Raw genomic sequence first — 15,146 nt, forward strand, 5'->3', positions numbered from 1 at the left:
TGTACTTCACTTAGTATCATAATCTCTAGGTCCATCCACGTGCTGCAAATGGCATGACTGCCTTCTTTTTTATGGCTGAGTAAAATTACATATTGTGTATATATACACACCTCATCTTCTTTATCTAGTCATCTGTCAATGGACATTTAGGTTGTTTCCATGTCTTGGCTATTGTAAATAGTGCTGCTATGAACACAGGGGTGCATGTATCTTTTCGAATTAGAGTTTTCTCCAGATATAATCCCAGGAGTGGGATTGCCAGGATCGTATGCCAACACTATTTTTAGATTTTTAAGGAACCTCCATACCATTCTCCATAGTGGTTGCAACAACTTACATTCCCACCAACAGTGTAGGAAGGTTCCCTTTTCTCCACACCTTTTCCAGCATTTGTTATTTGTAGACTTTTTAATAATAGGATTCTGACTGGTTTGAGGCGGTACCTCAACGTAGTTTTGATTTGCATTTCTCTAATAATTAGTGATGTTGAGCATCTTTTCATGTTATTAGCCATTTGTATATCTTCTTTGGAGAAATGTCTAATTAATACGTCTTTTTTCCATTTTTAAAAACATTTTTATTTTTTAAATTTTTATACAATTTTCAAAGGTTACTTATTAATAGTTATTACAAAATATTGGCTCTATTCCCTGTGTTGTACAATATACACTTGAGCCTATCTTACACTTAATAGTTTGCCTGCCCCCCCTCTAATGCCCCTCCCCCCTCCCTTCTCCCCACTGGTAACCACTAGTTTGTTCTCTATATCTGTGACTCTGCTTCTCTTCTGTTACATTCATCAGTGTGTTGTAGTTTTTAGATTTCTGTGGTTCTCTGTCTAGCTTATTTACATCGCATAATACCCCCCAAGTCCATCCATGTGCTACAAATGCCAAATTCCATTCTTTTTTATGGCTGAGTAATATTCCATTGTATACATGTACCACATCTTCTTTGTCCATTCATCTGTTGCTGGACACTTGCTTCCATATCTTGGCAATTGTAAATAATGCTGCTGTGAACATTGGGGTGCATGGATCTTTTCCAATTAGTGTTTTTGGTTTTGGGGGGGACAGGTACCCAGGAATGGAATTGTTGGGTTATATGGTAGTTCTAGTTTTAGTTTTTTTGAGGAACCTCCATACTGTTTTCCACAGTGGCTGCACCAATTTACACTCCCACCGACGCTGTCAAAGGGCTCCCTTTTCCCCACATCCTCTCCGACATGTTTTATTTGTGTTCTTTCTGATGAATAAAATCATATGATCATCTCAGTAGATGCAGAAAAAGCTTTTGATAAAATTCAACATCCATTTATGATAAAAACTCTCCAGAAAGTGGGCACAGAAGGAACTACCTCAACATAATAAAGGCCACATATGACAAACCCACAGCTCATATCATACCTAACGGTGAAAAGCTGAAAGCATTTCCTCTAAGATCAGGAACAAGACAAGGATGTCCACTCTCACCACTATTATTCAACATAGTTTTGGAAGTCCTAGCCACAGCTATCAGAGAGGAAAAGAAATAAAAAGAATCCAAATTGGAAAGGAAGAAGTAAAACTGTCACTGTTTGCAGACAGCATAATACTATACATAAAAAATCCTAAAGATACCTTTTTCCATTTTTTAATTGAGTTTGTTTTTTGTTGTTGAGTTGAATAGTCTATATTTTATATAAAAATTGGGGAAAGAAAGAATTTACATTCATATTTGCTCCTAAATATATAAAGATTCTCTGTAAGGATACATTAAAAAAATACTTTAACAATGTACTTGGACAAAATCCCTCTGTTATATGTTATATGGTATCCTGTATTTCTTTGTAGCCTCTGGCACACTTCTTTGTTCAATACTTGCCTTCCACAATATGCTGTCTGTGATGTTCACTGTTTTACATCCAAAATGTAGCAGAAAGGGTTCTCAATGATTTTTTGCGAACAGACTGACTAACTGATGGAGAGAGAGGAATGTATCACATCAGAATACATCAGGTTATTAGGATGCTAAACTGTCAGAACATCATAGCAGTCCCGCTGGAAAGCAGGAAGGAAGATCCTGGTGAGTTAAGGGGTGGGCTCAAGGCTGCGTTATGACTTGTGGGCTCTAGGGACTTCTGCCTTTGTGGACTCCTCCCTCCCTAAAAAACCGATCATACGTTCACTGTTATTATACTCATTTTTCTTTTGATTTTAAAAGAAATGAAAATGGAAGCATTAAAGTGGGCTGTGCTACTGTGTGCAGTGTGCAGCTGACCCTGGATGAAGAAAGAGCAGAGGAGTGGGAGGGATTCCTTGAAGAAAGCAGGCCTAGGATGCCCAAGGCTGAAGATGCAGGAGCCCAGCACGTGTGACCCAGCCATCTGAAGCTCACCTCCCCGCTTCCGCACCACGTTTCTCTGCCCTCTGACAATTACGCCACCGCAACTGGCGACCACCGCATTAAATATGGGCTAGACCTGCAAAACGAACTTAGGTTTTGAATTTCAAAAAAAAAAAGAAAACAGAACTTTCTTCCCGCCCTACCCCTAAATGTTCCTCTAGTTAATCCACTTGTTTTTCAAGGGAAATTAATTTTTTAAAGAACCATGTTTTTCTAAATGAAAGCTTATATCCTATTTTTTAAAAATTCGTTTGAAAGCACAGTGACTCATGTCATATGTGTACAGATTAAATTAAACTGGCCTCTGCATCATTCTATCAGAAATGAGCAGGTTAGACCACTGGCAACTTTGTGCCCTTAAAAAAATGGGCAAGTGGATGATGCCAGCCTTTATAAAATTTTTAAATAATGTTTTCCTACATTCTTTCCCTGAGGAGGGAAGCTATTACCTCTCTTCATTGATTTAAAGAAAAATTTTTTAAAAGCTTAAGAAATACTCCCAACCAGAGAATATTGAAGAATTCAACAGCTGGTATGGCATGTACACCAACCAATTCGAAGACATGTTGGCTGTAAAGACGGGGACACTGGGGCACACTGTCAAATACTTAACACCTGCTGTAGGAAAAGCTTTGCTCCCAACTTCACATGCTTCCTCCCCTCATTCAGTTCACTGACCGTCACAAGGTCTTCGATTATCTACCTGAACCTACAGGACCTATATTTTCCTTGTGCACCATTCAGCAGCTATGCATTTCTGTACTTCTTTAACACACACATGAAACCAACTCTATACCTGGTACATTGGGAGCTGGAGATGAATGAGATATAGTGTAGGGAAGTCAGAATCTAAGGAGAGTAGCAAACTACTTCTGTTCTTCACACTGATTTCTGAGGTCTGGTAACAAAAATAAAACAAAGGTGAGCAGGCACATGAATATGGCTCTAGGCCACATGCATGAAGGACCCTGAAGACAGCAGGGTTTCCTGAAGGTCAACTCCACACCTTCGAGCTGTAACGAGGAGGCCTTTCACCCACTTGCCTCCTGCCACCACTAAGGCACTATTTTCCGACAGGATTATACTGCACGCCACACATGCAAACCGCATAAGCAATGTTAAACTGTCTAGCAGACACGTGTGAAAAAGTAAAAGGAAAAAGAAAACACAGATTTAATAATAAAATATCTTCTTTAACTCAATACAGCCAAAATATTATCATTTCAGCATGGAAACAATATAAAAATTACCAATGAGATATTTCCCATGCTTCTCCCGCCATACGTGTTAACACATCTTACTTTGGACTAGTCACATTTCAAGGGCTCTGTCACCTCACGTGGCCAGTGGCTGTCTTATCGGATAGCACAGTTCTAAGCGACTCTACATAGAATGGACACCTGAGCTATTCCCTAAATCTCATAGTGACAGAGTGAATTCTGAGGAATCTTCAAAAGTACAGAAATGTCCGCAGTTTCCTATAGAATTCCTGTGAGAGCAGAGATTCCTAGAATCGTCCTACAATGAACAAGTTGAAGACAAGGTAGGGCTTGATTTGTGACCATGTATTCTGCTTCCTATTCTTAAACTCTGGCTTAAAGGAACCTCTCATTCTGGATTCACTACTAATTGGTCACAAAGACCAGATTAGATTCCCCTCGTGCCAGTTTACCCTAGTCTCTGTATTAGCATGAGAAGGGACTACTTCTTGATGCTGCTGGCTCAACACACTTCAATACATTCTTCTTCCCTTAAAGGCCCATCTTGTTCATGGGCCCCTGGGAGAAGACTGGACAAACTTATAAAAGTCTTAAACTAAATCCCACAGTAATCAATAAGTAAAGAATACTGGTTGAAAGACTCAACCAGCACTACTCAACATGGGATCCACAAATCCCTTCAAGAGCCCATTCAGCCTAACTGGTCAATAACCCCTGGCGTCTGACAACCCTTTGACCCTTAGTAGGCAGACCCTGATCCAGAAATAAGAGTCATTGCCCTGCCACTCTCCGAGTTTCCCCTCTTCCCCCAGCTCTCTCCTTTTCAATTCCATCAACTTTCAAAGGTCCTTTTCCCCACAGCACTATGACGTTTTCTTAGATCTTTCTCCTCTCGATTTTCTTTGCTATTGTTCATTGTTTCTTTTATCTTTCTGTCTCTGACATCATTACTTCTTATACCTGGCATGTAATCATATCTATACTTAATATCATTGTTCTGGATTATTCTTTTTCCAAATCAGATTCTCTAACTCTTTATCAAAATATATTTATCTGATACAGAGTCAAATATTAAGATAGCCCTTCCTTCCCAGGAAAGAAATTGATATACAAATTGTCCCAAATTTAAATGGTCCATGGTTAAAATAAAGCGATGAACCCGGTGCCTTTTAACCCTGGCTGGGTCTTTTTATGAAGGCAGGAAGGACTTGCAGAGGCCAGTCGAATCGTGATAAGCTGGTTAGACACGACAAAACGTGTCTGAAGCTGCTTCTTTGGTTTAACACTCTGATACTGCTTCCTCCCAGGCTTCCTCTAATTGATCAGGGAGCGGACTGAGGCATCAGGGACCACAGGCGGCGCCCACTGCTGGAAGGAAGCATGGCCAGGGCGCCATGTCCAGTTTTAGGGTTTCTGCCTCTGCAACGCAACTTCAGAACTGCAGTGGGTACAACATCTCTAGTCTCTCCCCAGCTCCAGGTCTCTTGTCAGTTTCCTAACATTTGTGTTCACCAGTGATATTTCCAAGTCATATCACGGTACTGAAGAGGGAGTTTCCTTCAGAAATATGATAAATTCTAGCCCAATCATATCACTGCTTTAAAGTAGGATGAAAATCTTTGGGACTGCTCAATCACAACTAAGAACAAGACCATACAGGCCAGCATACCCTGAAATAGAGGGAGACCTCAAGCAGCGGGACTCTGAAATCACAGACCAAGGAGGGGAGCTCCATCACTAGGGAAAGAATTCATCTCCCAGAACAACACAGTTTCAAATTTAAATCAAATGAAAGAAATGATCTAAAAGACTCCTTTCCTGAAATCACTATGTACTTTATTATACAATTTTATGCCATTTTCTCTTCCTATACCACGTTTCTCACTTTTCCTGGGAGGGCTCCACACCATCTCCCCAACTAGATACGACCCTGCAGCGGTCGTGAGAGGTCTCTGTGCGTAATCAGTCCCTCTGCCCCAGAGAGCAAGCCCAGCTAAGTCCTCAACTCACACAGCCCCAAGAAGCCCAGAAACCCCAGAGCTACCTCCAAATAGGGGGGTTTTAGGAAATCTTTGAAACCCCTAAAGTAACAGGTATAACTGAAGAAAGTAAGTTGCCATTTAACATCACAAATGTCTTCTAAAGTGAAGGTTATGAACTTCAAGGCCCTTCTGATTTGCTCAGTACCTCGGGAGAGGGTTGAGCGCACAAAGCAGGCCTGGGACAGAGGTTTGTAGCTGACGCAGGAGAGAGCTGGATTACACAACACTATGTGGGAAGAACCTGGAGATTTTGGAGCAACTGGGGAATTAGGTGGTAAGCAGCAGAGGATGGAAGGGGGAAGGCCTGGAGCTGGGAGATTCTGTGCTGCTGTGGGGACCACGTGGGACAGAGCAGGCAGGGAAGAGTCCCACGCGAAATGGCCAAGGAACGCTTAAGAACGAGGAAACGCAGTGCTCTGTGGGAAGCTGTGTGAACTGCTGGGATGCAGAGCCCTCCTTCATCCCCTCCAAATTCTCCATACAGCCCAGTGCACGCACACACCTTCTGAGAGTGGGGGAGGAAGGGCACATTGCACCTCTGAATCAACGTGACACAGAACAGGGACCACACGTGTGGGATGGCAGTGTGACCACAAACTGAACGCGCTTTGGAAAGTAAACGTTCCCGACATGCTTCAAAGACAGAACTCTTAGGTATCATCAGAAATCTTCAGAAGGGCCTGAGCTTCCACAGCAGGAACCGTGTCCAGGGGAATCCTATTTAGATCCAAAGAACCAGAGTTACCCCTGCTGCCATCCCAGTTGCAGAGGACTGTGCGGTGGGGAAGTGCTTGTTTCTTTGGAGCAGGATCCAAGGCTTTTTATCCAATTGTCAAAGCGGAGGAACAGCTCCAAATAAGTGAAGAGTCACTGTTTTGGAGAGGCCACGACTCCACAAATGATTATTTTTTTAAAAATCTGAGTACACTTAATGAGGATGGAAAACACCGTACACTCGAGTGGAAAGAGTCTGAACGAGAAGCTGAGAGACTCAGCTTCTCTTTCTGGCTCTGCCATTAGGTAGCTGTGCACCAGTGGGTCCCTCCCTCCTATCCTGCGAGAAAGCCGAGATCATCATCCTTATCTGTACCTCACAGCGTTGTAGTGAGGACCCAGTAAAATGACAGATGCCCGTGCACTTGCTACAGTACATAGAGTAACACACTATATTATTAGATCTAATCTGGCATTAGATTTGCTAACCAAATACCAGAATACCAAGTACAAAAATGACCTTAGTGAAAATATTTTTACAGTTCCATCATGGATATTATCCCCTTTTCTTGCCATAATAAATAATGGCATTCAGCTTTAAAGGATACTTTTATCATTGACCCAACTTTGGGAGTTTCACCGTGTTCTAGCCTCACTTTCCAACTTGTTTCGTGACTCTTCCTTCCTCCTGCCAGCTCCCTCTGCAGGTGCTCGCTGAACTTGTGCAGTCACAAAGGAAGCTTTCCTGGTTTCTTCTGTGCATGGCAACACGCATGACATTTGATCTTACATAGGGATTAAGTCACTCATGAGCAGAGCCTAAAGGAAGGAACAGCTCCAGAATAACAACCAGCCTTGCTGGTACTACAACATCCAGAAATTCATAGTCACTTCTGCTACAGTTATAATTTGCAGTCTGTCTGGCACTGAGAAATTTAACTGCAGTCTCTGTGGTTTAAATAAAATGTATCTACAGTAACTTGGAGCCATGTTTTAAAATGTTCCATGTTATTTTAGTTCAAGGACAAGCTTTTAAAATTAAAAGAAAACTTTGGCTTTAATTATAGATTAAAAGTGAAAGGTTGTTTTTTTTTTTTTTTTTTTAAGGAATGCTATTGAGTCCCAATTCTGGAGAAAGCATTTGAAATAAAAAAAATTAGTTCTCCTAAAGTAACAATCTTTATTAGTACAGGAAGATCAAAACCTGAGAGCATTACACTCACACATAAAGACAACATTTTTGTGGTTTTTAAACTATGACAGTCACAGTTCATCTACTCAGTATTATATTTTCCAGTGATTTCAGTTGTATTTTATGACCAGGATGCAATATTTTAACAGGCACTACTGCTGAAACAACGACAGACCTAATAAAAGGCAGTTCATAGTGTTGTTTACCCTTAAATGTTAGAAAAGCCTAATGGAATCTAAATTTATGAAACACAGAAGTTGAGTTCCATTGTTCATACAACAAAAGGATTCACTGCAGGATTGTTTTAAAATACCAAGTGTCTGCGCTACCCTTAAAACTTGATTCAATTTAAATCTAATATTTTTAGAATGTATCTATTTAAAAATTCAACGCACAAGTCTATTATGTTCTGTGGATTTATACAGAGTGGCCTAAAATAGAAACTTTAAGTCAAGTGCACCAGCAAGGGCAGTCAGCACAGGCTTAGACCCCAGGCTCCAGGCAAGGGCTGCCGCACGCCCTCGGCGCTCTGGGACCACTCAGGATGCTGCAGGAGGCAATCTGACTGCAGTCTGCTTGTTTGCTCAACAGACTTGCTGGCCCTTCCAAAGTAACAGCTCTCCCTACCCCATCACCTTGTCCTGTGTGATTGTTTTATCTCGTTTCACCACATTTTTGGACTCCACAGCTCTCAGGAGGGTTGCTTCAGGCAGACGCTTGTCTCCCTCTGGCCACTTTTATGTCCCTGGATCCCCTCTCCTCTCTACAGAGATGGTCTATGCTCCTTCCTGGGATTCTAAGGCCAGAATGGCATCGCCTGCCCTACAGAGATGGCTCCATCCTAATGGCACCATCCACAGCCTCAAATGCCCGTAGTGGGACTCGGAAAGAAAGAATGTGCAGTAAGACAAAGGAAGAGGTGAGATAAATGCTGGACTGGAAGTTGTAACCGAAGATGAAGGAGCCCCATGGCTGATCCTCCTCTTTGGAGTGAAGAAAGCATGACGGCGGCCCAGAGTAGCCAAGGAGGCGCCCTCAAAGCTCTCTCACACTTTCAATCACTTGGTGATTTACAAGTTCTGCATATAAAATACCCTGTGGGAAATGGGAATAATAATGGTATCTGCCTCACCAGGCGGTTATGAGGATCGAGGGCTCAGGGCAGGGCCTTAGTGCTAAGTGCTCAGTAATCACCAGCTATGGTTACTATTATTATTATTATTGTCTTTATTGTGCCCTGGTGTAAGCTATTTTGACCATGCTCTTTTCATGGCGTCACAGGTATCAGCTGTCCTGAGATGAAGGCCTGCAGTGTTTGATGGAGACACGGATAGCCACTAACTCTGGAGGACTGAAGGGGCAGCAGAGTACCTATATGATGGGCTGGGGCTTGAGCACAGCAAAAGGACACAGGCTCCTCTGGAGAGAGGTGAAAAGGAGCCAGGAGGTAGAAGAGTGAGAAACAGAGGTGGAAGACCTCTCAGAGGTAAACCCCCATCTGTGCAACTTTCCCCAGGTTTGGGAAGAGGTAAAAGACGGTGGTCAAGAGCAAAGTTTTAGAGTCAAACAGATCCGAGTCTGAATCCGGGCTCTGCAACACAGGTGGGCAAATTCTGCTATTTAAGTGTGTTCTCTCATCCTCAAACACATATACCACGGAATCACTGCAGGGACTAAATAAATAACACATGTAGGTAGAGGACAATCCAGGCATATAGTGAGCGCTCAGTAAACAGCAGCTGTTGTTAGTAAGTGCAGCAAACACCCATCAGACCACTGCCTAGCCAGCTACCTTAGAAACACAGTCAGCCGCCTGATGCCTGCCTGCGTGTTACAGATAAAAGGTACGTACGCTTCAGAGAAGCAGGAGTAAGCAAATGTGTAAAGAGAATAATGTGGGGGGGTTTCTTGTGTGTGCTCACATGTAGATAATTATTTACATTTCAACTAATTTACTTAGACAAGATTTGATTACTCAGTTTACAGATTATCCATACCCAAAGCATTTACAGCAGCATCTTTCTTATACTTCATAACTGACAGATCACACTAACGACCACGCTTATCGTCTAAACATTTGAGGTTGAACGGGCAAAACCACATCCAAATCCTCCTGCTGTGTGATCTCTGCTGGGATAAGCAGAATTTTGCCCCCATCACTTTCCCCCCTAGTGTCACATCTGTGAATGTGTTATGTTACATGTTAAACGGGACTCTGCAGATGGAACTAAGATTACCCATCAGTTGACCTTAAATGAAGGGTGGGCTCAATGTAATCACGCGAGCCCCTTAAACACAGAGCTTTTTCCTGGTTGGGGCCACAGGGGGAAGGCAGAGAAATTCAATCCTAGGAGGACTGAACATGCTGTTGCTGGACCGGAGAGAAGGAACGGGTCAGCTACCAGAAGCTGAGATGTTAGGGGAGGGGGACCTCAGTCCTACGACCACAAGGAAATGAATTATGCCAACAGCCTAAATATGCTTGTGAGTGGGTTCTTTCCCAGTACCACCAGGTAAGAACCCAGTGTGACCAGCACCTTGATGTCAGCCTAGTGAGGCTCTGAGCACAGCGTGTGGCTGTGCAGTGTCAGCCTGCTGACCTGAGGTAACACTGATAATATTTACCATTGTTTTAAGTTGCTAACTTTGTGATTTGTTATGCAGCAATAGAAAACCAAAATATAAGCATAAACCCAGTCTTTGATTTATAACCACAGTCACCACTTTTGAACCTGTCATGGTTAATTAATTAAAAAACAGCATATACTCCATTCCTGACTGGGACACACAAGCTGCCGCTCCTGGCAGTGGATGTGCCTGCCATGAGCTCAAGCTGGTCTTCTGGCCTCTGTCTGTCTCTGTTTCAGGGGTTTCACTGAATATTGTCTTAAAATAAGTGCTTGGAGCTGTTGCTGCTCATTTAGCGTCTCTAACAGGGTGTGCAGGATCACTGAAGAGAAAACCCCTCACATCCCTATATTCCAGGAGAAGCCCTGTGAAGGGATATGATGTCATGCCCGGCTGAGAACTGTGTTTGGGTACTTCCTGCCTCTGCAGCTGCCCGATGACGAGATCAACTAGCGATACTACGTGAAGCTCTTGACCTCATCCACATCAGAAGGATTCTAGTGCCTCAGAGGATGTGCCAAAGCATCAGCTACAGGATCCAGGGAAAGAAGCCCTCCTCCCCAGATTAACAGATACTGATATGTTATAGATATCAGATAAAGTCCCTGTAAGCAGAGGACTCTGGGAATGTTAGGTGCTCCAGCAAGAGAGGGTGCTGCTCTAGGAATGATAATGGGAACAGTGGCCCATTTTAAATTCATTAATGTTTAATCAGCACAGTGTCCACATGCTGACAGCTAGACAATCAAGCATATCCCTGAGGCAAGAAAGCAAACTCATAGAAGAGTATTCTGTGGTCAGTCTACCACTGCCCAGAGCCAGAAATACGGTGAAATATCAGTCAAACGAGCCACAGTCAAACAAACCCAGAAAGAATCTGGACAGCAGAGCCCTGAACAAGACAAGGGGCTTTATTGTTAAGAGACAGAAAAAGGGAAGGAGGGAGAGAGGGAGGATGGGAGGAAGGAAGGAGAGAAGAGAGAGAGAGAGAGAAAGAAGGAAGAAAGATATTGGGGGAAGACAAGATATTCTGACATTTTCAAAATCACTTGAATATCCAAATTTTAATATGCACTTTATTAATGTATTTTTGAAACATAATAACCCTTTCCTTCCCATGTCATTATTTTATTTTGATGCATAACTTTAATTAAATACATCTGTAGCACCAGCTAAACGTTATTAAAATAATCCAAGTATGAAAGGGTAAGAATAATAATATGAAGCAAATGATTATTTAATGCTCCGTTAATTGATAATTTTGCTAGAAGGAAAGATTGGCAAAAAGGAATGGAATTCTTAGCTTCTTGTTTTTACTTAAAAATTCCCAACAGTACTCACTCAAACAAAGAAGTTCAGTTTTCCACTGGAAAGACAAAAAGAAAAGTCAGTGCTAGCGTGTCCTGCCACATGCCTCACTGCAGAGTAAAACCCACTTGGATTCTAATCACATTTCAGAAGTGTTGTATTTATTAGGTGCATGGCTGCCAAGTACCACCATAACATAGTGGTACAATTAGAGGCATTTTTTATTTAACTAAATTATATTTAGCTATTTCAAGCACTACTGTTTGGAAAGTCTTACCCATCATAACGTGTCATGTTTATGTACATGACACCCATCAGAAATTTTCCAGGAGTTCCCACATCCCACTCTGTACATAACAGCTCTATTTTTATTATTCCTTTGATACTCAGAATCTATGCCTAATTCTGAACGTGTGCAAGTTCCCAGTGAAAACGGCCAGAGACAAAGGAAACACCTTTTATGATAAAATCATTTGCTGACAGTCTGTACCCTTTAAGATGGTATACTGAAGAAGCTTTATTTGCTTCTCTCTCAAAATACCATTAAAATCACAGACTGTAAATTAAAAACAAATAAATGCCTAGCAGTCCTCGAAAACAATAAAGGGTACCATCACCAAATCAGAAGAGTTGAGGAATTCATGGAAGATGAAATGCATATAGCATCAAGTTGGTGGGGAAATCCAAACAGAGAACCACACTCAAAACAGGAGGAGGTAGGGAGGGTGGGAGGGAGGGAGACGCAAGAGGGAAGAGATATGGGAACATATGTATATGTATAACTGATTCACTTTGTTATAAAGCAGAAACCAACACACCAAAAAAAAAAAAAAAAAAAAAACAGGAGGAGGGCAAGGCCACGGCACAGGGCAAGCTGCTGCTCCCAGCAGGAACAGAAGATACTCCAGCTGGAGAACAACTGGGCCAGCAAGGGATTCCTGAGGGTTGCCCGTCAAGGGACAGACATCGGGAGAGCGAGGCCACGCTTCCGTCCCGGGTCAGGGGGGGAGAGCGAGGCCACGCTTCCTTCCCGGGTCAGTGGGGGAGAGCGAGGCCACGCTTCCTTCCCGGGTCAGTGGGGGAGAGCGAGGCCACGCTTCCTTCCCGGGTCAAGGGGGGAGAGCGAGGCCACGCTTCCGTCCCGGGTCAGTGGGGGAGAGCGAGGCCACGCTTCCGTCCCGGGTCAGTGGGGGAGAGCGAGGCCACGCTTCCGTCCCGGGTCAGTGGGGGAGAGCGAGGCCACGCTTCCGTCCCGAGTCAGTGGGGGAGAGCGAGGCCACGCTTCCGCCCTGGGTCAGTGGGGTGTCTCTGGGTCATCTGGTCCCAGGACACAGCTTCTGCAAATGTTCTTTAAACAACCTAGGAAACCTCTCTAAAGAGGGCTTCTAGCATGAAGGCCATGAAGACGTGCAGAGCGGAGATTCAGGTAACTTCTCATCTCCACAGGCATCATGGCTGCTATGAAAAAGGAGCAGTAAGAAAAAGAGATGTTCTTGGAAAATAAAAACAAGACACCACAATTAAAACTGCAATAGAAAGGCTGATTAACAGAACGGGAGTGGCACAGCTGAAGACTAAGTTGGTGACCCGGGAGAAGAAGTTGAGGAAACCGTTCATAAAATAAAGAAGAAAGATGAAAAATGTAAGAGGTAAAGGAGAGGACCCGGGAACCCCAGGCCAAGATCACTTTACATGCGAATTCTTTCAAACCTTCAGGTATCAGGAAGAGCGGATCCATACTTCATTTAAACTTTTCTAGAGTAGAAAAAAGACGAAATGCTTTCCAGCTCACTCCACAAGACCAGTATAACTTTAACATCAAAACTGTGCAAGCAGAGCATAAGAAGAAAAAAAAATCTCACTTGAGAATTTTGATATACAATTACTAAATAAAATGCCAATAAACTGAATCCAGAAATTTCTTAAAAAGCATGACACATCATGATGGAATAGAACTTCTCCCAAGAATTCAAGGCCAGGTGAACACTAAGAAATTTACTCTAGAGAGATTAAAAGAGGACTAGATGATGCTCTTAAAAACTGTGGAAACAGCATCTGATAAATGCAATAACTCTATTTAGTTATGTGTGTTTGGGGGTGGAGGGACTCCTTATTAAATAATCTAGGAATGGAAAGAGAATCCCTTAACTCGACAAAGCGTTTATACCAGAAGCTTTCCGTGAAAATTATACTTGATGGTAAAATATGAGGAAAATTCCCTTTAATGTCTGTCATCACTGCTATCATTCAACATTGTTTTGGAAAACTTGGTCAGTGCAGTGCAATAGCTGGAAACAAAGAGGGAGGGAAAGAGAGGAGAATAAATGCCTAAAACAGGTACTATTTGAAGTTAATATGCTTGTGCGTCCTTTGACAATCCAACTGGATATAAGGAAAATATATAAAACCCAACAGATTTCTATATATTAGTGATGGCTAGTACAAAATGTAGTAGACAAGTCATCCACGATAGAAACAATAAGAGCAAGAGAATAAAAGGTGTAATTAACTTATGAGAAATATGCAGACCCTATGTAAAGAAAAACTACAAAACTGTGCTGAGTATCATGAGAGGCGATCATAATAAATGGAGAAACAAACACTGTTCCTGAGTGGGAAGATCTGATATAAAAAGGATATTAAACTCAGTGCTGTCCTCAATTAATTTCCAATGGAATTTTTAAAATAGAATTTGTCGAACTTATTCCAAAGTCCATTGTCTAGATGTGAACATTTTGAAAAGAGTGAAAATAAAGTAGACACAGCCTGCCAGACGTCAACATGCACAACAAAGCTACGGTCCTGAAAACAGCTGCTGCTGGCAGAGGAGCATCTTTTAAGCTGGATGGCATACAGCACAGTCTAGAAACAGACACACACATGAAGGGACGCATTTCAAATCAGCGAGGGAAGGTGGAAGCACTCAGGACGCTGTGTGAGGACAGCTGGCTACCAATCTGGAAAAAAATCAGATCACTACCTCGCACCGTTTATAGCAACATTTCAGGTAGATTCTGAGCATGTAAGTGCACAATTAAAATAATAAGAGCAGTAGAAGAAAATGCAGAAGCATGACACAGGACAGAAAGACCCCGTGCAGATCTAACCCAAGGTCCCCTCCCTTCCTGGCCTCCTTCCCCATCTCAGGGCCCAGCGCCCCAGGCAGGCCCTCTACCTGCCGCCAGGGGCTCCTAACACTCCTGAGAGCTGTTTCTCCTGTTGCTCAGAGCCCAAGTTCTGCTTCTAACAGAGATAACACGGTCTGTATTTAACTCTGACGTTCAGTACGCTGTGGGCTTCCTTCTCTCCCTAGAAATTTCACAGAATCTCAGATTATCAGAGGTAATAAGGTGCTTATGGACCATCTTATCACAACCCTCATGTGATGGCTAATGGAACCAAGGCCCTGGTTAATAAAGGCACCGGCCTTAGAACACATACCCAATTGCTAGCAGTTCTGGCTGAATACAGAGCTCCTGACTTATAAGGCAATGCTCTCTGCTCTTTCCATGGTATAACGTCCTGGGGCTTAATCTACAAGTGGGTAATTTCAGGTCAGGTAAGAGGGAGGATGGAGAGGAAATCTGGATACGGAAAGTCCTTTTCCAAACCACAGATGGTTTAACACAGCAGATATTTAACTATAGTAAAATATAC

General features: G+C 42.7%; 1 protein-coding gene across 8 annotated transcripts in view; it reads right to left on the minus strand.

Moving 5' to 3' along the window:
- Positions 1-15,146, minus strand: part of MKX (mohawk homeobox) — a 178,555-nt gene that overhangs the window by 139,902 nt on the left and 23,507 nt on the right. The gene's annotated exons all lie outside the window — the stretch shown is intronic.

Source organism: Globicephala melas, chromosome 2 (assembly GCF_963455315.2).
Source record: "Globicephala melas chromosome 2, mGloMel1.2, whole genome shotgun sequence".
NCBI classification, from domain to species: Eukaryota; Metazoa; Chordata; class Mammalia; order Artiodactyla; family Delphinidae; genus Globicephala; species Globicephala melas.